The sequence below is a fragment of the Schistocerca serialis genome, chromosome 2 (genome assembly GCF_023864345.2).
Source record: "Schistocerca serialis cubense isolate TAMUIC-IGC-003099 chromosome 2, iqSchSeri2.2, whole genome shotgun sequence".
NCBI classification, from domain to species: domain Eukaryota; kingdom Metazoa; phylum Arthropoda; class Insecta; order Orthoptera; family Acrididae; genus Schistocerca; species Schistocerca serialis.
In genome coordinates this window covers 385,892,311-385,920,300 of record NC_064639.1, presented here as the reverse complement: position 1 = coordinate 385,920,300, position 27,990 = coordinate 385,892,311, and the positions used below count along the sequence as shown (strand labels likewise).

Here is a 27,990-nt window from a genome sequence, read left to right as displayed (position 1 = left end):
AAACTCACTTAAATCTTGATAAGCTGCCATTGTAGCAGCAGTAAGCGATCTAACAGCTGTGCCAGACACTTGACTTATGTTGGCGTTGCCGACCGCAGCGCCGTATCCTGTCTTTTTACATATCTCTGTACTTTACTACGCATGGGTATGCCAGTTTCCCTGGCGCTTCAATGTGTATCGAAGACTATCGACTGCGACAGTGTCATCACCACAGATGAAGACATGGATTTACCGATATTCCTGACAGGATTATCGTCTTCTCAAAATAACACCTATTTCCAGAAAAGTGGATAGGATAATTCCCCCAGTGCTCTGTACTCTCAACATCATGCAAATTCAATACAAAAGATATTCTTTCACTTCATGTAGCCACCGGATAGGGCGCTATTTATTATCCCCTTTGGACAAGGGGAGAACACTGTACCATTTACAAGGAAAAACCTTCATATTTTCAAACAACCAGACTCAAGAGCACGCCAAATTTCAGAAACTGTATTGTGGAGACGTGAACAGACATACACTGGACGATCTTCGCCACTGACTGTTCTAAACCTGTGGCAAAGCCAAATTTGCAAGACACGAGGTGCCGCCCTGCATCGTTCTTCTTGTATCTATCTACAAGCACAGGCATTGCTGGTTAACGAACGGATTTCATGAGTGTGAGGCTTTATGCTAGCAAGAAGAGGGATAATTTCGGTAAAAAAAATGAAAAATTCAGCTCCAGACTGGAAATCATTTCTGGCAAAAGGTGCAGCACAGTAACCTACAGCTGTAAACACCTGGACTCCGGTACTTTCCCTTTGGCAGACATTGTTGGACCCATGTTCGCAAGAATCCACCCGTACAGGACATCAAAGAGGAGGATGCTGAGAGATATTACAACGACGGGAAAACCCTAGGTGACAACATCATCATGAGTCTCTATTCTGTTACACGTTTGTTTCATTCGTAACTTTCATGTTTTAAAAATTCATTTAGCTGCTAGGAAATAACATTGTATTTGGAAGGAGGAGCTGTTATTGCTGTTGTTTGACATTTAGAAATACCTACCATAAAAAAATTGCATTTTTTGCCATTTTAGGCAGACTTAAGAGAAATTAGTATCCCATCCAGGGTAGCAGTACGGGGGGTGGGTGGATGGGTGGGTGGGTGGGTGGGTTGGGAGGGGGGGAGGGTTTGAGGAGGAGGGGGGGGATGCAGTTGTAGATGTTAACCTTTGATCATTACAGGCATGTACCACTATTCTTTTAAAAAGCCGTACAACGAAAAATATTAGTGCTAAAATGTGTCCTTTATGTAGGTTTTTTTGATAATGTGAGTATTTTACTGTTCCTTGGAAACTCTGTATATTGGTAAGTACGTAGCGCATGTCAGATGAGTGAAAATTATAGAAAACTTTACTTTGTACAAGAAAGCTCTGAGGGCTTTTCATGTAAGACGCAAAGTTATGTAATTCATAGAAAAAACATTGAAAAATTGGCAAAATTTTACGATTTTTCGGCTCCACCAAGTTAGCACAGGTTTCTCGAGGTGGAAAACTTGAACAGCGTCAAATGTACCTGTTGACTAGACTGTTAATGGGATTGACGAAATTAGCTTACAACACAACTACGTTTTCTTCTTCTGCGTGTATAAAACGTCGTAGGAGACCCTTAGTGCCAAACCCAGACTGTAGGGAAGATGATCCATCAATCCTCATATAATTCGATGAAGTTGTTGAGTCTTCTCGTGTAGTACAGATTCAACAAGGAGAGCGTGCTTCTGCATTCTGTAAAGCATTCGTAAATCTTTACAGACTTTTCTCGCCATTGGTATGAAATTATTTTTGTTCTCGAATACAACCACATCTATATTTTTGTGTTACAAGTTTCATCCTCAGAAAGATGTACAGCAGAACATTCTAGTAGCCTCATGCATAGACACATGTCAGTGACATAACAGTATAAATTTGATTGTGTCAGGAAAAAATTGTTTGAACAAGTATAGCAACCACGGGCGTTGCCTCACGAAAAATATGCCGTACTTCATAAAATGCAGTCTTGTAGCCTCAACCAGTAACTGTAGACTATGATGATGTGGCTCGCCAAATTGGTTTCGACATCTCTGCAGCGGGGATAAGAATGTTCATATATCGCTATTACGTGTGGAAATCGGTATGGTGCCGAAATTAAAAAGTCAGTATGTATATGCAGTATCTGTACGTAAGCACATTGTGATATTCACACTTTATAATTTTGTGCCTCATCAGAGGTGCACTACAGAAATATGAGATCTGGATCATTTGGAAAAAAAATAAAGCAATAAGAAGTGAAAAATAAGAGAGATACCCATACATTCATGGTGGCAAAACTTTGCAGAAAGGTGTTTCGATTAAAGAACAAATAGCAGTGCTGCGTCCCAAGGTGGATCTTCAAATGCGTTTCCTGCCGACAATGGGTGGTCAAGGAAAGCCAGGATGATTAGAGGTTATCCTCCCATTGGCATCAGCGTCACTGAAGGAGCTTATACAGAACCGACCGCTATTTAGATTTTGAAATTTACTTAATCGCCTTTTCACACCCATCTTCGGAAGGTGCACATTGAGTTTATATAAAAAGACCTCTGCGATTGGCTCTCTTTACTTGCGACTTCTTTCCTCCTGTCAACTTGGCTACGAAATTCTAATCAGAGTGTACAATATGCACTGTGGGCACGTGTGGTACAGATATAGCACGAGCATGCACAGCGGCGAACTGAAACTGAACGTGTCTCTTACGAAGAGACACCTGCAAGTAGAGCTGAACTAATCAAGGGTAATAGCCGACCAGGGTGGCCGAGCGGTTCTAGGCGCGTCAGTTTGGAACCGCGCGACCGCTACGGTCGCAGGTTCGAATCCTGCCTAGGGCATGGATGTGTGTGATGTCCTTAGGTTAGTTAGGTTTCAGTAGTTCTAAGTTATAGGGGACTGATGACCTCAGATGTTAAGTCCCATAGTGCTCAGAGCCATTTTTTTTTTAAAAATCAGGGATAACAAAATAAATTTTAATATCTAATAAAGAATAGTTGCTCTAAATCCTTCCTCATTTATATACGTTACGGTCACAATGTTCAGATATCAGTTATGGACAGAATCAGAGAACCGATACAATAAATAAAAAAACACGTACAGTTTTGACAACGCTGTGACAGCTGGTCGCGTCTTTCTAAAATGTTTGTTACGACATCATCCTAAAGGGTTAAAGGGGAACACCAAAGATACTAAGTTAGGAAGATGACACGAAGAAGAACTTACTCCTCTCGAACATATTTTCATTGAACATTCTGCTACACTACTCGATACCTGTCAAGAAAAGAGCTAAGAGTGTATAACAATTAATGCGATTTATTTACAGACATATAACGCAGCGATACTTCAATAACTGCTGCTCCAGAACACATTTTTTAAAGTGAGTGAGTTTGTCTTAAAATGTAGCATTTTATTCTCGTTAAATTACGATTATGTGGCATCACATGCCACCATTCTCTGACAATTCATTTCTCTGCAGCAACCTATTTGGAACCGAAGCTTCGAGACGAGTGACACTTCTATTGTGAAACCTGCAGCCGACTTCCATGGTATACGCTGGAAGTAGCATCACGCCTATCTTAGGCTAGCCGATTTCGAGAAGTATGGAAAGACGCGAGCTGGAAGCGAGCACGCGACGAACTATTTTTGCGGACGTCAAGTGCCGCTCTGCGACGGCCGCGAGCAGAGCGCATGCGCGGCAGGAGCGCCCGCCATATTTAAAGCGAGCGATGCGCGCGACTGCTCACTCGCCCGCCGCCTCCCTCAGTGGCTGCCGTCTAGACGCCGTCTTCCAGCATTCTTGATGTAAGTACTGATCGTTACGTGTTCATTCAAGCTTCACCATGCTCACGCACTCTTAACGTAATATGCTTGATCACTTCCACAATGAATTGTAAGCACTGAAGTTACTTATAGAAGCAGACAAGAATTGTTTTGTTTTTCGTTATGAATGTTTTGACAAGAAAGTTGCCATCTGACATTTATCACGTTTTACAGTGTATTCCAAACTTGAGCAATGTAACATTTCATTGACGATAGCAAGAATTAAAGCTTCCTTTGTTTTAGGCATCACAGAGCGCATAGTTTCCTTTAAGAATTTCTGGTAGATGTCCTTTCTCGAAACGAACTGTATCATCGTATTCTAGGAACCCTTTTAATGAGTACGCTAACATTTCTGAGGGGATTCCGCATTTTCTAACAAGTATTTAACTGTTTTACATTATTATGAAGTCTAGATGTGACTAAACACCACACACACAAGAAAGATACGTTAAAAATTGTCTTAAACCGTAAATACCAAGTGTAATCAAAAAGTTACAGGAATTTTTGTTTTTCCTAAAGAATTTTTATTTATTCATCAACATCAACTTTGTCACCTTCAAAGTAATCCCCCTGAGACATAATACTTTTGTGTTAGCGCTTTTTTCCAATCTTGGAAGCCCTTCCGGAACTCACGTTTCATTATGGTGTTCAGCTCCTTCAGTGATTCCGTTTATATCATCAGAGGTGGCGAAACGCCTCGGGAATATAAAGAAGTCGCAGGGGTCCATGTCTGGTGAATACGGTGGCTGAGGCAACATAATGGTTTTGTTTTTTGCTAAAAAATCATGAAAAGGCGTTGACATGTTAGCGGAAGCGCCATCGTCATGCAATTTCCACTAGTGGTTTTGTCACACTTCTGGTCATTTTCTTCGGACTGCCTCACGCCAACGGCGCATAACTTTCAGGTAGTACAGCACTCCTTACTGAACGTACGACCATAAGACGGGAACGCATGATGCACTATCCCATTGTAACAGAAGAAAACAGCGAGAAGAACCTCCGCATGTACTCGAACTTGGAGAATTTTGTTCGTTCTTGCCTCTTCAGGTAGTTTCCGCTGGGACGACCAGGCGTGGTTTCTACAACGTACCAGTATACCCATGTTTCGTCACCTGTTACAAACTTCTTTAGAAGGTCAGGATTGTTGTCGATTTAATTCAGCAATTACTGAGAGATTTCTACGTGACATCGGTTTTGGTCGAAATTCAAAAACTTCGGAACAAACTTTGGTGTTACGTGTTTCATGCCCAAAACATCCGAAAAAATTGCTTGGCATGAGCCAATGGATACATCGACATCATCAGCAACATCTCTGATGGCAATTCGGCAGTTTTCCAGAACTATTTTCTTTAGTTCTTCCACACTGTCGTCAGTAATTGGTATGGTAGGGCGTCCAGGCGGTCGTCGTCTTCAAAGTCTTCTCAACCATCTTTGAAACGTTTATGCCACTCTTAAACTATCTTCTTACTCATAGTAGATGCGCTAAAAGCCATAGTCAACATTTCGAATGCGGTGCAGCACTTTATCCCATCTTTCATGCAAAATTTGATGCAAATTCTTTGATCCGTCTTTTTCGAAAGTAAAAATTCCCCGAGCACTCGAAAACATCCATAACTTTTTCGACTGTCAACAATGAATTAAATATTCAAAGCAGTTGAAAAGGCAGACATACATCAGAAACATTTGTACCAACGAGATAAAAAATTTTGAAAATCGGATGTATAAAACCCGCGAAATTAAAAAATTCCCTTTACTTTTTGGTCACTCCTCGTATGCGTGTTTTATCGCTGCGGGTCCATCTACAGGTTTTTTCGTAGCCTCTTTTGCCTTTTCTGCTCTTGAGCCACAGAATTCAGGGATGTTATGTGAAACAACTCTATTTTTTTAAAGAATGTGAAATACACATGACGTGAATACTTAAGAAGAAGTATGAAACGAGGAAAGCACGCGGAAACTTAGCAGGAAAGATAGGAGGAAACATTCTTCCTATCAAAAATTGCAACATGGGAAACAAGGAAGTTTCCTAATAAATGTTGTAGTAATTGTTATCACACTTGCGTTTTTTAAATGTTCTTATCTTTCTTATTCAGTTATTTCCGTAATTTTTAAGGTTTTAATAGTTGTTTTCGTAAGAGGGGCACTTAGTTCCCCGAGCTCTACTTCCAGAAAGAAGAATGCAATGTATACAACCATCTTACGACTGAATGAAATACGTTGAGTACTAGGAGGAAATGATCACATTTATGACGAAAAGTAGTTTCTGTTCCTTAGATATCCTTCCTATGCAACAATCTTCTCAGCAGTTTTGTATCATAGTAACAAAACTTGTTGATAAACATGAAAGTGTTTTAGCGATAAGTCCCTGGAATTAGATATCACATCAGAATTAAGCATAACTGTCGAAAACCGATAACTGCTCAAGCCCTTTTCCTTTTGTGAATAAAATTCTTCAGGATATATAACCTCATTGTCAATATGTAAAATTCTCCAACGTTTCGGCCACTGTGGGTTCAGAGCCGAGGAAGGTCATTTGCAGCAGTAGCCGAAACGTTGGAGAATTCTACATATTGACAGTACGGTCACATACCTAGAAGAATGTTATTGTGAGTGATAAACGCCGCGGCAGCCTTCGCTGACTTGGTTTTCCGTTTTACAGAGACGTTTTTTTGGACTTTTTTTAGCTTTTGAAAGCATTTTACGGATACGTTTAGCAGACTAAGAGCAGCCGACCAGTTGCAAAGGATAAAGTAATCTTTACTTAGGTTTCAATAGATATAAATCTATCTTCTTCAGAAGACGGCCTCGGGACAATGAACATCGTAATATATATTAAGGTATGAAACATGAGTCAAGAATGAAGTTTAACATATATTAGGAAAATATTGTATTACAAGATCTGAGAAAGATTCTTGGTACTTACAGTATTATAACAACATGAAGTGATATGTCCTTATCGTTTAGGCAAACATCTGCATAGTTACATTAATTATATAAAATATAGCCCTGAAAACAGGGTTTGTCAGACAAATAGGTACATAGAAGTTGTTAAACTTCATTCTTGACTCATGTTTCATACCTTAATATATATTACGATGTTCATTGTCCCCAGGCCGTCTTCTGAAGATGATAGATTTATATCTATTGAAACCTAGGTAAAGATTACTTTATCCTTTGTAACTGGTCGGCTGTTCTTAGTCTGATTTACGTGGAACCGTTGCTGTAGCGCAGCTATGTTTAAAGTACTGATACGTTTAGCTTTTATCATTTCTCAAGAAGTTATGTTCCAAGAATATGAGGAGAACAGTGTGGATCGGGATTGGTGTGTGGTGTACTGTGTTGTCTTTTGGCAGCTGTTTAGAGCCTAGTGTGCTTCTCAGTTGTACTGAATAAACTAGCAGAAACTGTAGGGTGCTGTAAACCCTCTATTACACATAAATACGTCGGTTTCATAGGAGAAATTGTTAGGCCAGTGGCGCTCGAATAAGAGGAGACTCACTAGTATTGAATATCTAGTCCGTAACGAGATCATTAGATACCGGGCACTAGTTCATTTTGCATCTTATATGGGAGGCAATCATGCATGACCTATTTAGGGGACCCATCTCTGTCTTCGTCTAATACAGTTTCGGAAAACCACGAGTTACTTACGTCTCGTTAGCCGGATGGGAACTTGAACAAGGTTTCTTCCTAACCTGAGTCCAGGATTTCAGTCACTGTGCTGCCTCAACGGTAGAGGACAACCGGTTCAAGGAAAGGAAATGTGATGGTCAACAGACTGCACACCAGCGTGCTGATTTCAATCTCAAACCACTCTTCCGTGTCTTACGGAGTGTTGGCTGATCGTCGTCTTTGCATCAGATGTTGACGTTGCCACTGTTGTCCTCTTTGTGCATTTAACAGTGCGTGCACAGAGTTTCAGTTAATTATTTTCATATAATATTCATCGCTAAGCACATAAAACAAAATACTATACAGCACAAGCACTAGTTGCAGTTATCCACACGATCTCATCTGAAGCTTACTGATGACGCGGAGAAAACGAAAACGAAGGCCACAATAAGGATTTTGTCCAGCACGGGATTCCCACGTTGTCCCCACCGGCCAGAAATGAGCACAGATTCTTCAATAGACAGCTGAATGAAGGTACGACATATTGTAAACAAGACAGGTAAGTGACCAAGTAGATTCTGTCTCCCTAGACTTCTGAAAGGTGTTCAACACTGTACCAAATCGCTGACTCATAACTAAGATACGATTATGTGGAATATCTTCGCAAACATATCTTTGGGTCGAGGAATATTTGACCAATAGGACCCAGTACGTTGTACTGGTTGGCTAATGTCCCCACAAACGGTAATAACATCGGGTGTACTGCAATGAAACGTACTAGGACCTGTAATGTTTTCAGTATACGTAAATGGTTTATCAGACGGTTTCAGCAGCCGCGTAAGTGTGTCCACCGACAACGCTATCGTGTACAGGGGAGTATATGGTCCGCCGATTGTAATGACCTACAGAGAAACTTGAGGAAAATGACAGCTCTGACTGTGGATAAATGTCAGAAACTAATTAACTTCATCCAAACAGGCCTAGAAAGCCAAGCGGCACCGACCGACCGCCGTATTATCTTCATCCCATGGGAGTCACTGGATGCGGATATGGAGTAGCATAGGTCATCACACCAATCTGCCGCCAGTCGTTAGTTTTCGTGACCCGCGCCGCAACTTCTCAGTCAAGTAGCTCTTCTTGTTCTCACAATGGCTGAGTGCACCCTTCTTGCTAAAAGCTCACAGCAGACCCGGGCGGCCTAGGCAAACAGCGCTTAACTCCGGTAACCAGACGGGAACCGGTGTTACCACCGTGGCAAAGCCGTTAGCAAATGTAAGATAATGCTTATAACAAAAATAAAGGACGCGATTGTATTTGATTCAGAAAATGTCGTGGGGAAGATGAGCCAAAGACTGCGTTTTCTTGGCAGAACGCTTGGAAGACGCAGCAAAAAAATGGTTCAAATTACTCTGAGCACTATGGGACTTAACATCTGAGGTCATCAGTCCCCTAGAATTTAGAATTAATTAAACCTAACTAACCTAAGGACATCACACACATCCACGCCCGAGGCAGGATTCGAACCTGCGACCGTAGCGGTCGCGCGGTTCCAGACTGTAGCGCCTAGAACCGCATGGCCACTCCGGCCAGCAAGACGCAGCAAATTAGTTAAAAAGAATACCTACTACGCTACGCTTGTCAGTCCCGTTCTGGACTATTTGTGCGCGGTGTGACGGCCTTAACGGATAGGATTGATGGTGGTCATCGATAAAATTCATAGAAGACCAACTCGTTTTTTATTATCACGAAATAGAAAGAATAGGAGAAGCTAGTTGGGGTAGCGATCATAAAAAATTATGAAATTTCAAAAAAATGGTTCAAATGGCTCTGAGCACTATGGGACTTGGAACATCTGAGGTCATCAGTCCCCTAGAACTTATAACTACTTAAACCTAACTAACCCAAGGACATCACGCACATCCATGCCCGAGGCAGGATTCGAACCTGCGACCGTAGTGGTCGCGCGGTTTCAGAGTGAAGCGCCTAGAACCGCTCGGTCACAGCAGTCGGCACGAAATTTCAGTATCAACTTTCTCCTCTGAATGTGGATATATTTTGTTGACTCTCACCTATATAGGAAGAAGTGACCAGCGTGATAAAATAAGAGGAATAAGAGCTCACGCAGAAAGAGTCAGGTGCTCATTTTTCCCACGTGCAATTCGAGAGTGAAAAGATCGAGAAAAGTATGAATGTGGTTCTTTGAAACCTGTAATAGTCACTTAAGTTTTAATCGCAGAATAGCCATATACACTGAAGCGACAAAGAAACTGGTATAGACATGCGTATTCAAATACAGAAATATGTAAACAAGCAGAATATGGCGCTGCGGTCGGCAGCGCCTATATATGACCACAAGTGTCTGGCGCAGTTGTTAGATCGGTTATTGCTGCTGCAACGTCAGATTATCAGGATGTAAGTGAGTCTGAACGTGGTGTTACAGTCGGCGCACGAGCGATGGGACACAGCATCTCCGAGGTAGCAATGAAGTGGGGATTTTCCCGTACGACCATTTCACAAGTGCACCACGAATATCAGGAATCCGGTAAAACATCAGACTTCCGACATCGCTGTGACCGGAAACAGATCCTGCAAGAGCGGGACCAACGACGACTGAAGAGAATCGATCAGCGTGACAGAGTGCAATCCTTCCTCAAATTGCTGCAGATTTCAGTGCTGGGCCACCAACAAGTTTCAGCGTGCGAAACATTCAACGAAACATCATCGATATGAGCTTTCGAATACGAAGGCCCACTCGTGTACCCTTGATGACGGCACGACACAAAGCTTTATGTTTAGCCTGGGCCAGTCAATACCAACAATGGACTGTTGATGGCTGTAAATATGGTGCCTGGTCGGACAAGTTTCGTTTCAAATTGTATCGATCGGATGGACGTGTACGACTATGGAGACAACCTCATGAACTTCATGAATCCATCGACCCTGTATATCAGCAGGAGACTGTTCAAGCTGATGGAGGCTCTGTAATGGTGTGGGGAGTGTGCAGTTGGAGTGATATAGGACCCCTGATATGTCCAGATACGACTCTCTCAGGTGACATGTACGTAAGCATCCTGTCTGATCACCTGCATCCTTTCATGTCCATTGTGCATTCCGACGGACTTCGGCAATTCCAGTAGGACAATGTGACACCCCACACGTCCAGAATTGGTACTGAGTGGCCTCAGGAATACTCTTCTGAGTTTAAACAACTCCGATGGCCACCAAACTCCCCAGACATGAACATGATTGAGCATATCTGGGATGCCTTGCAAAGTGCTGTTCAGCAGAGCTCTCCCCCCCTCGTGCTCTTACGGATTTATGGACAGCCCTGCAGGATTCCTGGCGTCAATTCCACCCAGCGCTACTTCAGACATTAGTCGAGTCCATACCATGTCGTGTTGCGGCATTTATGCGTGCTCGCGGGGGCCCTACACGATATTAGGCAGGTGTACCAGTTTCGTTGGCTCTTCAGTGTAGATATAAATGTAGATTACGAGAATAATGATGAACATGCTTAGCACGTTGCATCGTATTTAGGGGAAATACTGTCAAACGATATGAACCGGGATGATCACTTGAAGTCAGTATAAGAATAGGCGAATGAAATACGTAGCCTCGTTGGAATTGTTCTGGGAAAATCTAATGCCGCTGTAAAGGAAATCCCACGCACGAGAGTAGTATGACCAATTGTGGAATATTTTTCCATTGCACGGGACCCTTATCAAGATCGCGTGACAGACATCGTACGAATTCAGAAAGCGCTTTCAGATTGTAGCAGACGGATATAGCCCAAAAGGGAGTGTATTGCTCCTGTAATATAAGTGGGAATGCTTCGAAGAAAAGTGTTGTCATTCTCAGGAAACGCTGCTAGATAAATTGGCGTAGGATATATTTAGTTTAGGCACTTCAAGGTTAGGTCGAGAGAGATTAGGGCACATAGAGATGCATATAGACGGTCATGTTTCCCTTGCTCATTAAGTGAATGGGAGAGGATATAAAATCGATAATATCGATACGAATTACACTCCGCTATGAACTTGTGGGCGATTCTCGTATGCGTAGTTGTAGATAGTTCGTTTTTGCAGCTCAGTGAAGCGGTACTAACGTTTTGTTGTTACCCTTTACAGCTGAGCCAGACTAGTTAGAAGTTTGGAGGGAGGAAACACGGCAGAGCAGATCTGCGCCGCTTCCCGGAGACAACCGGTTTCTTCTCAGACTGCTGTCGGGAGCTCCGCTTTCCGTGCTGCAGCGGCCCTCAGTAGCAGCGAGTCACGTGGTACGTAGGCACCAAGAATAGCAAGATTCACTCTGAAGCAACATATGTACATTCGCCCAAAACAGATCAAACACTTAGATAACATACACAAAAAAAGAAAAAAAATCTGACGCACCGCGAATGCATCATCCGAATGGGACGGAAATCGCTAGATGTGAACTACTGTCACAGACAAAACAATGATTACAATTTCGGAAAAATGGGATTAATTATTCAAGAGGAAAAGCTTCACAAACTGAGCAAGTCAGAAATGGGTTGGTCCACGTGTGGTCCTTATGCCATCAGTTTTTCGGTTTGGCACTGACTGACAGAGTTGCAGGATGTCCTTCTGAGGGATATCGTGCCAAATTCTGTCCAACTGGTGCGTTAGATTATCAAAATCCTGAGCTGGTTGGAGACTCCTGCTGATAATGCTACAAGCGTACTCAATTGGAGAGAGATCTATCGGCATTCCTAGCCAACGTAGGGTTTGGCAAGCACTAAGACAAGCAGTAGAAACTCTCGCCGTGTGAGGGCGGGCATCATCTTGCTGAGATGTGAACCCAGGACGGCTTGGCATGAAGGGCAACAAAACAGGGCGTAGAATATCGTCAACTTACGGCTGTGCTGTAAGTTTACAACGGATGTGACCAAAGGGGTCTTGTTATGAAACAAAATGACATCCCAGACCATCACTCCTGGTTGACGGGCGTATGGCCGGTGACAGCCAGGTTGGTATCCCGCCACTATCTGGGCGTCTCCTCACAAGTCTTCGCCGATCATCGGGACTGAGTTCAAAGCGGTACTCATCAGTGGAGACAATTCTGCTCCAGTCAATGAGATTCCGGGCCGAAGATGTGTCTGGAGATGTCCCATAGAGCTTTGGGATACCAACGTGACTGTTGCCCGTCATACTGCCCGACAACCAGGAATGATGGTCTAGGATGCCATTTCTTGTCATTCGCGGCACCTTTGCAACGACGCGGCACGTCGACGATATTCTGCACTCCGTTTTGTTGCCTTCATGGCAAGCCATCCTGGGATTACGTGTCAGCAAGATAATGCCCATCCACACACAGTGAGAGTTCTACTGCTTGCCTTCGTGTTTGACAAACCCTACGTTGGCCAGCAAGCTCGCCGGGTCTCTCCGCAATGGAGAACGTCTGGAGCACTACGAGCAGGACCCTTGAGCCGTCTCGAGATTTTGACGATCTGACGGGCCAATTAGAGAGAATGTGGCACAATATCCCTCAGGAGAACATCCTGCAACTCTATCGACCAGTGCCCAGCCGAATAACTCCTTGGACGTACGAGTTATTGGCTTGCTCAGTCCGTGAAGTTCTTTGTCTTGATAAATAATCCAAATTTTCTGAAATTGTAATCATTTGTTTGTGTGGACTTGCACATCACATCTACCGATCCCTGTCGTATTTGGATAATTCTTCGTGGTGCAATTTTTTCTTTTTTTTTCTTAGAGTGAAAGTAAGTAAAACAAAGACGAGTGTTGAATCTGTAGTTGCGCACAACTGCACTAATCAGATTATTGCACAACCAGTTTCACTCATAAACAGGCGTCTTCAGTTGTATTGAGTTGTGTGACAATCCATAAGCAATTTCGAGCTTCGTGTCAGAAATTAACATTTCCAGTCAGCTATAAATCAGGAGCACATGTAGCATGCAGTAAACCTGTAGCGAAACACAATGCAGGATTGTCATGTGCATATTTCACTGCACACAACCCAATAACATAATGTATCCTGCGTCGAGGGAGCCACAATACCTTGATCCGTGGCACACGGCCTTCGCGTCTTCGAGCTGCGTCACGTCAAGTAATCAAGGCTAACAGGTGGGACACAGCCTCTTGAAATACACAAATATTTTATGTTCTCTATAAGATGAAGTGCATGATAACAAAAATCGGATATTCCGTGTAATTCCTCTGCTTTCGCCGTCCCATAGATATTTCGGGAGCTTTCAGCTTCTCGGTCAGACTAGCTGCCGTGTCATTTACTGGTGGGCAGGGACGCGTACCGTTTGCCGCGTGGGACAGAGGTCTATTAGCCAGCTAAACAGCAGGCTGAGGAGACTGTGACAACGTGTTGACACGCTGCAGAGCTGCGTCAGCGTGCCGCGGTGTTTCTTTACGCCGACCTGGCGTGCTGTGCAGTGAGAGATGCATTTACAGACGGGCAGCTGCTAGGCACAAGTAACGATACTTTCATTAGGCTGGTAGTTGAAGTGGTGCGGTTTTAAAGTTCAAACATTGTCGGTATAAGTAAGCAAAAGTCCTCTAACTATGTTTTTACATGTGTAAGAAGGTGACAGATAAAGAGCATACATTTCTATTCATATTGATTGTTCATTGTCTGATTTTATAATGAAAACAGCAAACAAGTACAAATAGTCTTAATCAGAACTTGCCCCGAATGTGGTGTGTTTCGCCGAACGTTTGCTCTAGACGCGTAATGGAACATGGGAAGGTTACTGACGAAACTAACTGTATTGAATCATTCAGTCCAGCATTCGCATTGTATACAACCACATTAGTCTTTGACATACAGTTTTTTCACTGTTTCTTGATTATTGATTAGCCGTAGAGAGTGGTACGTGTGATAGGTGGACGTGATACCATCCGAAAATGTGACTTGTACTGCATATTGAGGTACTCGTGTAGCGTAGATAGCAGCAGATGTGACGGTGAACCATACCCGAATCGAATCCGTCTGTAGGTGTAGCATACTCTCAAGCACGTAGAATGTACTCCACTAATGAACGTGGAACCTATATATAGAGAAAGAACTAAGATTATTAAGCGACTTATACTATTTGTGGAATTTTACTTTGTTGACACCACAGAAGAATCGTACCACGCAGGTTGATATGAATACACTGCTGGGCATTACAATGGATACCTCAAAAAAGAAAGAGGATAACGACATTTTACTTATTGTGCGCATGCACGGTAGAGGTAAGACTGCATGATTAAATGTGTAGTGATTTGTGGTTACACAGGGTGCGAAATTTAGAACAGCCTCCTTCTCTGGCAGCAGCAATAGTTTCAACCTGGCTGGCTATCGAGCCCAGCTGAGCTTGGATGACAGATACGGGTACATCAGTCTGTATTAAATACGAAAATGAGGACAGCACGGGAAAAGCGCGGCTTTGTGATATCTTGATGGAAGATAACGTCACGGAGACCTTGAAAATACGGCACAGTCACTGACCTGATGACGTCGCAAAAGTAACGGCTATTGCCCAAATTATCGCTTATGAGTGCCAAAGCTGATCCTGTGGTGTACCCCCGTAAAGTATTGAGCCCAAATGACGATGAATGCAGTTTGGTAACATTCGTTCCCCTCGAAACCTACACTCAGGGACACGTCCACCATGATGGTGTACGCAGAACCGGGACTTGTCTGAAACGAAGATGTACCACACCTGTGTCCACTGTTGCCGTTGGACGGACCACCGTCGACTCGTCTCTTTCTACTGCTGCGTCAGGAGAATCTGCAATGACAGATGCCGTGCTGACAATCCTTGGTGCTCCAGACGACGTAAAATTGTACATAGGAATACTCGTCTCGCTGCAAACAAACCCCTTTCCTGATTCGAGGTACATGACGTGGCTTCACGATCCTGCACGGCCGAGTGAACAATATGTGTCTCCTTTCTGGCGCTAGACTCGTAGGGACAGTCAGATCATGATGCCATTGTGTATTTCCTTCTAGAACACTTCAGTTCCATATTCACATGTAAGTTCCGATCAACGCGAGGATCAACATCGCTGAACGATAAATCACATCCTCGATGAGTCACAATACTGCCGCTGTCGAATTCTGACAATTGCCCGTTGACTTTTCTCCTTTTTACACTAGAGATAATGGGACGTTTTATTAACAACGTTCAGTGCGATTTCTGAACGAGCAACCTGCTCCGTAATATTTTATTATATCCAGAATATGGAGGGTGTTACTTTTTATGGTGCATACGTTTGTAGCCTTATTCTGTAAGCTCAATAAACACAACTGATACACATAACAGAGACTTCTGCCATCAATAATATATTCTCTTTCACTATTTACAAGTCTGACAATGATTGGGTAAATTTTCGATTCCGCGACTGTAGAAACCACGTAGTTTTGAGACGAGGAACTCGTCGAGCCGTGTTCGGAGCGCATTTTCATCCGAAAGGAAGTTTCTTGAAGGTTGTTCAATAGAGAGCGGAAAAGGCAAAAAGGTGGGTGCGGAATGATTTCTCAATCCCACAACTGTATAATATTTTTTTGTCAGTCTACCAGAAAGCGGGCGGCCATTATCGTGGAATAGCACGCTACAGAATGTCAGTCCTAAGGGCCCGGGTTCGATTACCGGTTGGGTCGGAGATTTTCTCCGCTCAGGCAGGGACTGGGTGTTGTATCATCATTTCATCCTCATCGACGCGCAGCGCTGAAGTGGCGTCAAATCGAAAGACTTGCACACGGCGAACGGTACACCTGACGGCAGGCCCTAGTCACACATTTATTTTACATCACTTCACGCAGCCTTCTTGATCGTTGTTCTTGCATTGCGGCTGCAAGATGTCTCAATTGTTGACAACAAATGTGAGCTATGATGGGTGCACCTCGGGGAAGCAATTCGGAGCACGCCACTCTATCGCTGTTCCACCAGATACATAACGTTATCTTTTGTGGATGCTCGAAGGCCTTTGCACGGGAAGTTGCTGCTTTGTTTGGGCTCAACCATTCCTTTCTTTTGCTAATGATAGCACAGAGACACCATTTCTCGTGACCAGTAACTAAAAAGGATAGGAATGTTCGGTGTTGTTCACGAGCGAATTGATGACGACCAAGCGGAGGTGACCATTAGGCCACCCACTGATTTTTGTTATTTTGGCTTAGAGCATGCGGTATGCATAGACCCGATTTTTGAATCTTTCCGATTCCATGCAAATTTTTCACGATGGTGGAATGATCACAGTTCATCATATTTGTCAGTTCTCGAGTACAATGAACTGGATCATTGAGGATTAATGCGTTTAAACGATCTTCATCGAACCCTGTAGGTTTTCCTGAACGTGGAGAGTCACTTAAGTCAAAACCATCCTCCTTCAAACGAGAAAACCATTTTCTTACCGTACTGTGTCCAATGGCACTATCCCCGTACACGGCGCAGATTTTTCTGGCTACCTCCGTTGGTGTCACTCCTCTACTGAACTAATGAAGAAGAGTTTGTCGGAAATGTTCCGAATTCTCCACTTCGCACTCCATTTTCCAGCGTACACTGCTCCACTCACTATCTCCAAATGACAAAATGACAATACGTAAACTGAAACAGTAACAAGGAACTACAAATAAAAAAGGAGATTCGGTAAATAAACCCATAGCAACCGGAATACCAACATGCGAAGGAAAAACGCCACGAATTTCTGCCCCAACCTAATATTTTGTGCAATTGCTCTGAAACGCCGATCATTTGCATATCCAAACATTTACTACCCTTCATACCAATTTGCCGTTTTTTGCATGCCCCCTTCATGGTGTTGCAATGTTATTGGCCATTAGTGTATTTTAATGTTAGCTAATCATGATCGGTTGATCGAAACCGACAATGAATAAAAGTTTGTTTTATCAGCATATCTGGGTGATTTAAGGATATGGATTTCTTGTAACATTTAATCAACTTACGATATGCGCTACAAAAGACAAGTTAAGGAAACACTGTGGTTTCAGGCACCATGAAACAATCCTATAAAGAGTGCGATTGCAGGAAGAATAAAAGGAGAACATCCCACTACTCATTCAATCAGACACGGATACGAAACATTGGACATTAAACGCTTTAGTGTATTGACCGCTCTACTGTCATACGATTGCACATGTGTATTAGATCACCTGGAAAGACAGTTTCTCCAGAAGTCCTGGAAAGGCTGGCACTACAGCTGGCGGCTGGAATTTGGACAAGAACAACACATTGTCACCAACTGAGATTTCACGAACACCTTTTTGCGGCAAGTTTATGCGGCGAAAATATGCAAACATAGGTTTCTTGCTCTTAAAAGTGGCTGAATTATATAGACAACTACATAGAAGTGTATTGGAAGTCATAGTACTTTTGTTTGTAATAGACACCATTGTTAAGCCATTTTCATTTTTTGCATTGTATTAGAACTTACTGATCAGCAACTATTTTATGATGCCTTCAAATATTAAAGGCTAAAAGACGATGAAGCGGTTGATTGAAGACCCGATTGAAATTGATTTTAGTCTGACCCGGCAGATATTGCCCTGGGACATGATACTGACCGGCAGCGAAGAAGAACCGCTTTTGATGGCAAACGGAACCTAATGATTCGGTTTCTTCTAATCCGCATTAGCGTAGTACTGCAGAGCTACACAGTCCTCGTAGAATGTTAATGTAAAATGAAACCATATGGTTTCAGAGACATTTTCAAGTCTCAGACATCTGTAAGATACGCATGCACACTGAAGCGACGAATGAACATTTGTACCAAGGCCAGGGTTCAGACTCGGGTCTCCTGTTCACTAAACAGTTGCGCTAACCACTTCGCTACCCAGAGAATTTTGAGTGAGGAGGGAGGCATGCTAGGGTAGTCCGTTCCAGGGTGACGTAGTGGTTAGCGCATCTGTCTAGTGACCAGGAGACCCACGTTCGAATCCCGGCATTAGCAGAAACTTTTATTCGTCACTTCAGTCTGCAGATGAGTGTTAATATTCCTATAGACCTTCCTTCACGTATCCTAATAATAACACAAAGTGGAAAATAATGTCGCGAGGAGTCATGCGACGAGGCCACACTATCAAGAGAAATGGTGTTGGTAAAAGAGGGGGATGACCACGAGAATGTATTTGAGACAAAAGTCAATCATTCTATACGACAGACTTGAATAGGAGAAGGGCTTCAATGATTAAAAATTTTGGGAGTCACTTACAGCTATCGAAATCATGGCGTCGGTCGGCAGCCGTCTTGAGCCACAGCGGTGGAGATGCTGTTTAATAGTGTTACTGATACCTGAAGTCTGAAGCTCGTGACAGCCAATGTTATTTTCCCAGTACGGAAAGCTTTCAAGAACGATGACGTGCCATATGGCCAGCAGGAGCGAAGCTCTAGTCCGTCTTTACGAGTTTTGTGGACAAAAGTTACGGCTTATCGAGTACTCATGTAACTGATAGGCAGAAACCTCGCAGTTAGATATTGTAGCTATGTTACCTGGAGGTGGTGCTCGATTAATGGACGACTGGATTTAATTAAAACAAACTACGTTTGTTCCTGGAGGAACTGCAAATATTTTGGTAGACTCTTGAGCTTGATACTTTTGAATCATTAATCTGTTTTATCATCCTGTCGAATTTGCAAAGGATTAATTAGAGATGGTGTGGTTAGAGCGTTCTGCAGTGGAGATTGCTGTAGAGCATCAGTGATTGCCATTGATGCAGTGATTAACGTTTCCTTGTTCATCACTAGTGGACTATGTCGCAAACACTACTCGCACGCCGCACATTGCTTGTAGTCCGTGGAATCCGGTCGCCATGCGCGCGTGAGCCTTTGCACGACGCCACGGCATCTCCAAGGACGAGACAAATTATTGTTTCAGTGGATCTAAGGAAGAGTGAATCAGTCATATAACAACTTCTTTGTTAATATCCTATTGTTAGTTGTCTCTTTTCCTTTAAATTAATGGATCGGGAGCACACCTCAGTCGAAATTCCCAGGATGATGTAGTGGTTAGCACATCTGTCTAGTGAGCAGGTCTCCTAAGTTTGAATCCTGGCCTTGGTACAAATTTTCATTCGTCGCTTCAGTCTCCGTATACATCGGGAAAGGTTACAGTAGGATTACTAACAACAAACTTATGGAACCCAACAATCAGGCCCAGAGCACTATAGGATGCAACCGGCCGTCGTCCCCTGTAATATGATGCCATTCGGATGCTGTGTGGCAGAGTATGGGGTCACCCCACTGTTCGCTCTCCTGGCTGCTTCTTCTCCTTCTAGAAACACGTCAGTTCGCCTCACGAAGTTGTGTGGACTTCGTTCCAGTCCTCCCATCGCAATACCAGTAATCGGAACCGGGCCCTCTGCGTGGCAAACAGACACGGTTACAACTCAGATACGGATACTGACTTAATTTATTTTTCAGTTCCTACAGCTTTCTAACTTCCCGTTTTATATCAGCTGCCAACTGCACAATACAAGTAAAGAATCACTTTTTACAAACCCCGTAATTGTTTCCCACTGCGATGTTGTTTGAAATTTGGCTCAAAGGTGTCTACAGCTTTCCTCTGTAATGGTGCAAAATTGTGTCACCCTGCGACGGCACACTTGAACTTAGCGATACTTTGAACACCAAGGTGCCGACACATGAGAAAAAAAGGCCAGACCTCAGAAGATCATATGAGGTGTAAGGTGGGTTAATCATGGCACATTGGCACCAAAGTTCGCCACAATCCCGACCAAAGTCATTGTAGACGTGTCATATGAAGGGAAGGATGTCACACCCACTCCTGTTCACATTTCATCCTTTCTTTTGACGCCTCTGCGATGGAGGTCAAACCTCTAATCACAGCAGTGAAATCACGTGGTTTCCTTAGCTGTGGCCGAGTAAAACGTTTCAGACACATCGCCGCCCAGTATGGACATGAAAATGAAACCGATCTTTCCATTCGGACGTTGATTCCCACACATTCCGCGTTCAAAGACGACAGTTCGCAGTGCGATGAGCAACAGGACGAAGTTATTGACGACCTGTGACACAGCTGACAACCCCTCGGACGATTCAACCCTTCTGTGAGCATATCGTTTGCCACCAACTCCATTAAACATGATCGCACCCCTTTCGCTCTGGTATACAGGATGGAACCACTATCGAGCGTTGAAAACCATTCGACGAAATTCGAACCCGATCAGAAGCAACAAAGGGAGCTCGTACTTTGTTTCGCCCACTCCTGAGGCGTGATCGTGGAGGGGTGCAACATTGACAGATACTTGAATAAAAAGGCAAAGTGTTCTTGTAAGACTCCCCCAGTTTGGAATCACCCGCGATACCCCCCCCCCCCCACTCTTCCCCACTGTTGTGCTGTTTAAAATGTACCTGTGCAGAGAGAGCCTGTGGCAAGAGTCCCAGGCGCTTGCAGACAGGCAACATTGACACCTCTCAGATACCGGATGCTTACTAGCAAGCACAAGAGTACCGGTGTAGCCTGCCTGCAGACGTCTAAGACTCCCGTCATGAGCTGTCTCTGTAGAGGTACTTTTTTAAAGTGCTCAACAAATTTGGGTGGGTGGGAGTGTGGGTGTTGCCGTGCCAGATAGGTGGTCTTGCCGTTTCATTCACATATGCATCAATATCGTTGCCGAGACCCCGAGAGTGAAGACACAGGGCGCCATGCTTTAGTACCGTTAGAGGGCAAGGATGTGGGCACCTTCGAGACTAATTTCAATCTTACACGCCGCAATGGGAGACAATTACATGTTTTCGAAAAAGTGATGCTTTAATTTTGTTGCGCAGTGTAGTTAATGTTGCTTGCAGGCTTGTAAAAATATCTGAACAGATTTGATAAAATAATCATCTACATGGAAAACAAGTTGCCAAAGGGGACTCATACTAAAAACCTTACAGCAGCCAACAGGATTAGTTGTTTGCCTTTAATGTGGCTACAAGTGGCTCATTAAGCTCTCAGCCAGGAATTGGAAACAGAGGACTGCCCAGTTTTGGCACAATGGAGAAACAGGCACGAGCAGCGTATCTCGGAGCAGTAAACTGTTGAAGGAAGAACCTCAATCTCTGAAGTTCAAAAATCTAACCATTATAGAAAGCGAAAATGAACTTACAAGAACCTCAATCTCAGAAGTTCAAAAATCTAGCCCTTATAGAAAGCGAAAATGAACTTACTACTACAACGGATTCCGAAAAAAAGATCAGTCTTTCGTCTAATGTGGAAGCTGCCTCATGTAGCCCTAATTGTCGTGTATTTGGAAAATTGTCGCCGATGTATATTTTGGACGGAACTTGCTTACTGTTAACGAGTTGTTTTTTTAACGAATTGTTGCTTCTCTTTTGGATATTAACGTTCAAAATGTGTAATTTATGGCCTGGGGGAAGCTTTAGCTTTTCGTACTTTAAAGTTTCGTTGCCTACATCTGCATCTAAATATACGTATGCACTCCGCAAACCACCGTACGGTGAATGGCGGAGAGTACCTTATACCAGTGCCTGTCGTTCCCTGTTCTGTTACACTCGCAAATGGAGCGAGGGAGAGACGATTGTCTGTGTGCCTCTATACGATCTCAGTTTCCTTTACCTTGTCTCTGTGGTTCTTCCGCGAATTATGTCACCGATAGTGCAATTATTTTGCAACTATCCGTAAATGCCGGTTCCCTAAATGTTCTCAATAGTGCTTCCTAAAAAGAACATCGCCTTCTGTCTAGGGATTCTCATTTAAATTCACGAAGCATCTACGTAATACGTGTTGATCGAAACTACCAGTAACAAATCTAGCAGCACACCCTGAATTTGCTTCGATGTCTTCCACTTTAATCGGACCTGTTGGGGACCCAATCGCTTGAGCAATACTCAAGAATGTGTCGCACTAGATGCTGTCTCCTTTATAGATGAGCTACAATTTCCTGGAATTGCCCCACATAACTAAAATCGACCATTCGGCTTCCTTGATACGTACCTTAAGGTGTCGTTACATTTCTCATCGCTTTGCAACGTTAAGCCTAGATACGTAATCGATGTATGTCACGCAGTACACAACTGATGTAGTGTTCGAACATTACAGGATTGTTTTTCCCACTCATCTTCATTGCATATTTCTACATTTATATCTGTCATTCGTCGCACAAAACGGAAATTATGCGTAAGTTGGTTGGTTGGTTGTTTGGAGGAACAGACCAAACAGCTAGGTCATCGGTCTCATTGGATAAGGGAAAGACAGGGAAGGAAGTCGGCCGTGCCCTTTCAAAGGAACCATCCCGGCATTTGCCTGGAGCGATTTAGGGAAATCACGTAAAACCTAAATCAGGATGGACGGACGCGGGATTGAACCGTCGTCCTGCCGAATGCGAGTCCATCTGCGTAAGTCATCCTGTATCCCCCTACAGCCATTCAAAGATGAAACTTTACCACACAGTACAGCGTCATCAGCAAAATGTAGCAGAGCGTTGCTCAGCTTATCCGTCATCTACATGTTCATCTACGTCTACATACTCACTCTGCAAGCCACGTATGGTGCGTGGCGGAGGGTACACTGTACCACTACTAGTCATTTCTTCTCCTGTTCTGGGGAGAAACGGCTGGTTCAAATGGCTCTGAGCACTATGGGATTTAACTTCTGAGGTCATCAGTCCCCTAGAACTTAGAACTACTTAAACATAACTAACCTAAGGAAATCACACACATCCATGCCCGAGGCACGATTCGAAATTGCGACCGTAGCGGTCGCGCGGTTCCAGACGGAGAAACGACTGTCTATGCGCGTCCGTACGAGACCTAACCTCTCTAATCTTGTCTTCATGGTCCTTACGCGAAACATATGTTTGCGGCAGTAGAATCGTTCTGCAGTCAGCCTCAAATGTCGGTTCTCTAAATTTTCTCAATAGTGCTGCTCGAAAAGAACATGTCCTTCCACCCAGTGATTTCCGTTTGAGTTCCTGAAGCATCTCCATGATACTTGCGTGTTGTTCGAAACCACCTGTAACAAATCTAGCAGCCCGCCTCTGAGTTGCTTCTATGTCTTCATTTAATCCGGCGTGGTTCGGATTCCAAACGCTGGAACAGTAGTCAGCAATGGGTCGCACGAGTGTCCTACATGAAGTCTCCTTTAGAGATTCACCTCACTTTCCTAAAATTCTCCCAATAAACCGAAATCGACCTTTCGCCTTCCCTACTGCAATCCTAACAAACTCATTCCATTTCATAGCGCTTTGCAGCGTTACGGTCTGATATTTAATCCAGGTGACTATGTGAAGCAGCATACTACTAATGCTATGCTATAACGTTATGCGTTTGTTTTTCCTACTCATCTCCATTAACTTACATTTTTCTCCATTTAGAGCTAGCTGCTATTCATCACATCAACTAGAAATTTTGTCTGAGTCACCTTTTAACCTTCTACAGTTACTCAAGACGACACCTTCCCATACTCCACAGCATCATCAACAGCCTCAGGCTGCTGCTTACCCTATCCGTCACATGAAAAGATCGTTTATGCTTATAAAGAATATGAGCAGTCCTATCACATTTCTTGGAGCGTTCCTGACAACACTCTTTTCTCTGACGACATTCGGCGTCCAAGACAATGTGCTTGGTTCTATTATTTAAAAAGTAATAGCTGCAACCCAGCAATTGTTCGGATTACGCACGAATCCGTTGAGCGATTAGTGCTGTCCTTGCGTGATGCGTCGCATCTGGGATCATCCACTGTAATTTAGGAAGTGCTCGTAGTGTCGGAACTCACGATGAGGTCGTCATAGTGCATAAACTACTACAGGTGCATCAGCAAGCGAGAGGGCACCAGCTAATTTGAGTATTGGCGTCCCTATTAGCAACTGTGCTGGCTGCGATGCCGGAGGCGCAGTGCGTGGCGTGCTGCATACGTGTGGCGCGAGGCGTGAGGCGGAAGCGCGCTGCGCCTCGCTCCTCGCCGCTTGCGCAAGTCGCGGTGACGTCACCGCTGCGCCTGCAGCCGCTCCATCGGCCGTCCGTCCCCCAGGCACGTGGTGCTGTGATAGGCGCTGCCTCGCCCAGACCGCTAGCACGCTCCGGCGCGCCCGCGCCCGCCTGCATTTCGTAACGGCGGGTGCCTTTCCGACGCTCTGTCACAGCTGGGCGGGGTGCGGCAAGTTGCACCCGTCCGTTCCAATGTCATAATGCTCACACGCTGATTGACTTAATACATCGTCATTTATACTACATAGACCACTTTTCGACGCACAGAGAAAGGTAAATATTCAGCAACGGGAAGTGTTACACTATGGAGCTCCAGTACAATGTTTATCAAACTTTGTTGTGGTTTTTAACGCTAACGGGTATTAAATGATTAAACTTCCATCTGGAACTGGCGTCCGTCTTCAACATCAATATGAAGCGTGACTCTTATGGGCATTAATAAATTCTTTCATTCTTTGAGTCACGGAAAAAAACAGCCTCCGAGTGTTATTTTGAAGAATTTCTTGTCTTGCCTGAATCAAACATAATATGATTTACTAACAGGTCGTCTACGAACACGCTAGCGTCGATCTGACCGACACAAACAGAAAGGATACTCATTACTGACACCATAGAGTGCCACTCATTTTCCCAGTCGATTTTAACTGTACGTCGTATACAATGCGGTGACAAAAGTCATGGGATATCTTCTAATATCGTGTCAGATCTCCTTTAGTCCGGCGTAGTGCAGCAACTCGACGTGGCATGGAATCTACAAGTCTTTGGAAGTCTCCTGCAGAAATTTTGAGCCCCTCTGTCTCTATAGCCGTCCATAATTGTGAAAGTGTTGCCGGTTCAGGATTTTGTGCACGAATTGACCTGTCGATTATGTCCCATAAATGGTCGATGGGTGGCCAAATCATTCGCTCCAACCCTCCAGAATGTTCTTCAGATCAATCACGAGCAATAGTGACCCATTGACATGGTGAATTGTCATCCATAAAAATTCCATCGTTGCTTGGGAATATCAAGTCCATTCCATGTATGGGTGTTAATGGTCTCTGAGTAGCCCAACGTAACCACTTCCAATCAGTGAGCCATGTAAACACAGCCCACACCATTATGGAGCCACCACCATCTTGCACAGTGCTTTGTCGACAACTTGAGTCCATGGGTTCGTGGGGTCTGCACAACACTCGAACCCTATCATCAGCTCTTACCAACTGAAATTGGAACTCATCTGACCATGCCACGGTTTTCCAGTCGTCTAGGCTCCATATTGATTTTTGGGGTTATTTCATGCTTGTCTGTTAGTACTGACAGCTCTATGCAAAGGCCGCTGCTCTCGGTCGTTAAGTGAAGGCCTTTGGCCACTTCGTTGTCTGTAATGAGAGACAATACCTGAAATCTGATATTCTTGGCACACTCTTGACACTGTGGATCTCGGAATATTGAATTACCTAACGATTTCCGAAATGGAATGTCCCATGCGTCTAGCTCCAACTACCATTCCGCGTTCAAAGTCTGTTAATTCCCTTTGTGCGGTCATAATCACGCCGGAAACGTTTTCACATAAATCACCTGAGTACAAATGACAGCTTCGACAGTCCACTGTCCTTTTATACCTTTTCTACATGATGCCACCACCATCCCATGACTTTTATCACTTCAGTGTAAGTCTCTCTGGTCTGTGGTGTGATGTCAGCTGTGACGGCGCGGGACAACTCGAGATGTCAGCCTGACTTCCAGTAAGGTGTAACCGACGATTCGTAGTGAAACACTGCCTCTAACCTCTGCCCGGATTTCAGCTGTCGTAATCCACATATCCGTCGGAATCTATCAAATATTTCTACAGTATTCTCGTTGTGCATTCCTTCTGGAAGAACCCGTCTACCACTGTTGTCGTGAGCCCATCCTGTAACCGCTACTTTTGCAGTCATTGACCCACAGCCAATTTGTTGTGCGATATGCTGTGCTCCCATGCGTCTCACGCTCAATGTCTGAAAGATGGCTATGAGCTACACGTGTATTTTCGTGACTTCGCGGCGTAATAATTGATCCATTAATTTCATTGAGTGCAGCGGCATACACTTCGTTTCTTGTAATATTTCGGTCGTAAGCCTTTCGTCTATCTGGAGAGTGAGCCAAAAGCCTGAAGCTATAACACTTGCTACATCCTAAGGCGCACATAAGGGATCAGGAAGATCACTTAGACTTAAATCCGTGGCTTCCTGCCGTACGTGGGAAGCCCGTCGTCAAAAATACACTCCTGGAAATTGAAATAAGAACACCGTGAATTCATTGTCCCAGAAAGGGGAAACTTCATTGACACATTCCTGGGGTCAGATACATCACATGATCACACTGACAGAACCACAGGCACATAGACACAGGCAACAGAGCATGCACAATGTCGGCACTAGTACAGTGTATATCCACCTTTCGCAGCAATGCAGGCTGCTATTCTCCCATGGAGACGATCGTAGAGATGCTGGATGTAGTCCTGTGGAACGGCTTGCCATGCCATTTCCACCTGGCGCCTCAGTTGGACCAGCGTTCGTGGTGGACGTGCAGACCGCGTGAGACGACGCTTCATCCAGTCCCAGACATGCTCAATGGGGGACAGATCCGGAGATCTTGCTGGCCAGGGTAGTTGACTTACACCTTCTAGAGCACGTTGGGTGGCACGGGATACATGCGGACGTGCATTGTCCTGTTGGAACAGCAAGTTCCCTTGCCGGTCTAGGAATGGTAGAACGATGGGTTCGATGACGGTTTGGATGTACCGTGCACTATTCAGTGTCCCCTCGACGATCACCAGTGGTGTAAGGCCAGTGTAGGAGATCGCTCCCCACACCATGATGCCGGGTGTTGGCCCTTTGTGCCTCGGTCGTATGCAGTCCTGATTGTGGCGCTCACCTGCACGGCGCCAAACACGCATACGACCATCATTGGCACCAAGGCAGAAGCGACTCTCATCGCTGAAGACGACACGTCTCCATTCGTCCCTCCATTCACGCCTGTCGCGACACCACTGGAGGCGGGCTGCACGATGTTGGGGCGTGAGCGGAAGACGGCCTAACGGTGTGCGGGACCGTAGGCCAGCTTCATGGAGACGGTTGCGAATGGTCCTCGCCGATACCCCAGGAGCAACAGTGTCCCTAATTTGCTGGGAAGTGGCGGTGCGGTCCCCTACGGCACTGCGTAGGATCCTACGGTCTTGGCGTGCATCCGTGCGTCGCTGCGGTCCAGTCCCAGGTCGACGGGCACGTGCACCTTCCGCCGACCACTGGCGGCAACATCGATGTACTGTGGAGACCTCACGCCCCACGTGTTGAGCAATTCGACGGTACGTCCACCCGGCCTCCCGCATGCCCACTATACGCCCTCGCTCAAAGTCCGTCAACTGCACATACGGTTCACGTCCACGCTGTCGCGGCATGCTACCAGTGTTAAAGACTGCGATGGAGCTCCGTATGCCACGGCATACTGGCTGACACTGACGGCGGCGGTGCACAAATACTGCGCAGCTAGCGCCATTCGACGGCCAACACCGCGGTTCCTGGTGTGTCCGCTGTGCCGTGCGTGT

At 44.6% G+C, this 27,990-nt stretch overlaps 1 protein-coding gene across 2 annotated transcripts in view; it reads left to right on the top strand.

The window, feature by feature from the left end:
• The first annotated feature begins 3,798 nt into the window (after positions 1–3,798).
• Positions 3,799–27,990, top strand: part of LOC126457207 (hemocyte protein-glutamine gamma-glutamyltransferase-like) — a 181,863-nt gene continuing 157,671 nt past the window's right edge. Inside the window, exons 1-2 of one of the 2 annotated variants that reach the window (XM_050093307.1) lie at positions 3,799–3,850; positions 11,605–11,753. The gene's annotated coding sequence lies outside the window, so the exon portion shown is untranslated. The remainder of the gene's footprint in view (positions 3,851–11,604; positions 11,754–27,990) is intronic. The other variant, XM_050093309.1, reaches the window with a different exon arrangement.